The following is a 2,876-nucleotide window of genomic DNA, read 5'->3' as shown; positions in this document are numbered from 1 at the left end:
AAAGAATAAGTCCTGGGGTCGATTTGCTCTGTTAAAAGGTGGTACTCCAGCATGGTCGCAGTCAAATGACTGAAACAAGTAAAAGAATAAAGGAATAAAAGAATATATATATATATATAGTAATTATTCGCGGCGGAAGCAGTAACCGGATGCTTTCCTCTGATGATTGCCAGTAGAAATGAAATCACGTGATGTTGGAATTCCGGCACCCATGCAGGCGATTTTCGTCTGTTACGATCTATGTGTGTGTGTGTGTGTGTGTGTGTGTGTGTGTGTGTGTGTGTGTGCTTTCATGCTCTAAGCGTCTATATGGATCTATCTCTCCAGGCTAATAACTCATCGTTCGGTGTTCTAACAAGACATCTATGTTATGTTGGATATAAAGATTATCTTTTCGTATTAATACTGCTTCGTCTGTAATAATTAATTTTTAATAAACCTGTTGGCTATTTGCGACGTCGGTGTCTGAAAAGAAGTTGATAACCTATATTTCGCAGCAGTTAGAACCGACTGGCATACGGTGACCGCACGCTTCTAACAGATAATTTCCACTAGAATTGGAAATTCCGGCGTCCATGACAAGCGATTATTGCTTGCCACGATCTATGTATGTGCTTTTATGAGAGGATCTAATAACGTAGTATACGTATGTATATATATCTATCAATATGGTTACATACACAAATTGTATTACTGTACTTTCTCAATATATCTCAGATGGTTAAATGCTGTTAACTAACCTCGGTGAAATTTGACGCCATTGAAAGCAATGACGACATTTCTCGGTGGTCGGAATTTATGAAGTACAGAAGGCACAGAAACGTCCTCTGTAGGCACTGGAGAACGAATGAGAAATCTTAAATACGAAATCAACTGTATTTGAACTCAAGAACCCAGTTAACTAAATATCACAAGAGCACTTTATCGTTTCTACCATTGCAATGGGGAATATTGACCAGTAAGCCTCTCAAAGTCTGGCAAAGGGCCACGGATATAAAATGCAAGGAATGTTGATTGAATTAGGTCCAGTACATGAATGGAAGTTATTTTATCGACCCACAGGAATGAGGAAGCACGTTGATTCCAACGGGATTTGATCTCTGCCACTTCATAGCTTTTGATACAATACAACGTTGATATTGATATGGAAGATAACCAGAAAGAGACATCCGTTGAGAATGTTATTCTTATTCATATTGCATATAAAACTGCTATAGGATTTGAACTCGGTACGGTTGCATTGCAGAGTAAGTTCATAACAACAGTTTCCAACATCAGTAGAATTTTAACATGGGTATTTTTAAGTACGAGAAGAGATGAAGAGATGAACATTCTATTTAATAGGCGACCCCAGTGAATGACTGGTATACATTTGTTCAATCATCAATGAATGGAAAATAAAAGGCAGAATAGATCGGAATGACATCGGAAACCTCCTCCTCCTCCTCCTCCTTCTCCCCCTCCCCTGTTCTAGTCTCCTACTGTGTGCATATTTATTTCTGTGCTTGTGTGTGTCTGTGTGTCTTTGTGAGCACATGTGCGTTGTTAACTACAGGACCATTATCCTTTGACACAACAGATGTTCCAACCATAACCATTCCGCTATTTTCTTGGGCATTGTGTGTGTCTCTCTCTATGATACACCAATAGTTTTTCCAAGACCTTACGTTGTAATTTAAAAACGATTTGGTTGTTATTTCTTGAAAATCGGGCGACCACGTAGTGCCTCTCACATTGTTTATGTGAATATCTGTGCGATCATGCGTGCGTCATTAAACGAATTTTTATTTGTGAAGTCGTGTGTATGTGTGTGTGTGTGTGTGTGTGTGTGTGTGTGTGTGTGTGTGTGTGTGTGGCAAATATATATGCCCCTGTGAATAAATATCGTTCTCTCAATCTCTCCGTGTGTATGTGTGTGTGTGTGTGTGTGTGTGTATGTGTGTGTGTGTGTGTGTGTGCATGTTATAATTAGGACATCAAACACGTAGATGCACTTCGAGAAAGGCCGACTTCACAGCACGATGGCTACAGTTGTTTATGTGAGGTTGTAAGGTAAACTGTACAATTACATGAAGTTCATTTACCCAACGCATATGCTCGTACACACTCGCACATAAGCATGATTGTATGCTCACACGTACACACACACACACACACACACACAAACATATTCACGCACAAAAACACACATTTTTAAATATACATATACATGCTTATGGATTAAAATATAAATGCATGTGGCGTGCGTACATTTATATATATGTGTATATATATATATATCTATATATATATATACATATGTATATATATATATATATATATATATATACATATACATACACACATATATATACATATATATAAGTAGTCATATAAGTACATATATGTATACGTATACATACATATACATAAATATATGCATATGTATATATATATTCATATATATGTACTTATATATGTGTAGACTATAGTTTTTTATCTTTTCTATTTTTTGTTTGTTTTAGTTATTAGACTGCGCCCATTTATGTATACTTCTACATATTTATATATATGTATACATATAGGTCTATGTATGTACGTACGTATGTATGTATGTATGTATGTATGCATGCATACTAAAACACACACACGTGCGCGCGCGTACATATATACACGCATATTTTAAAACATACGTATTAAACTCTACACACTTCCGGTATAAGTATGCATCGAGTACTTTTAAGTATATATACAAAAACAAAAGCAAAAACCGGCATCACAACAACACAATTTCATAATTTATACTCGATAATATATATATATACATACGTACGTGCATATATATATATATATATATATATATGTATACACACATATACAAAATGTAGATATGCACT

The sequence above is a fragment of the Octopus bimaculoides genome, chromosome 12, assembly GCF_001194135.2.
Source record: "Octopus bimaculoides isolate UCB-OBI-ISO-001 chromosome 12, ASM119413v2, whole genome shotgun sequence".
In the NCBI taxonomy this organism is placed as follows: Eukaryota; Metazoa; Mollusca; class Cephalopoda; order Octopoda; family Octopodidae; genus Octopus; species Octopus bimaculoides.
This window is presented reverse-complemented; position numbering follows the sequence as displayed.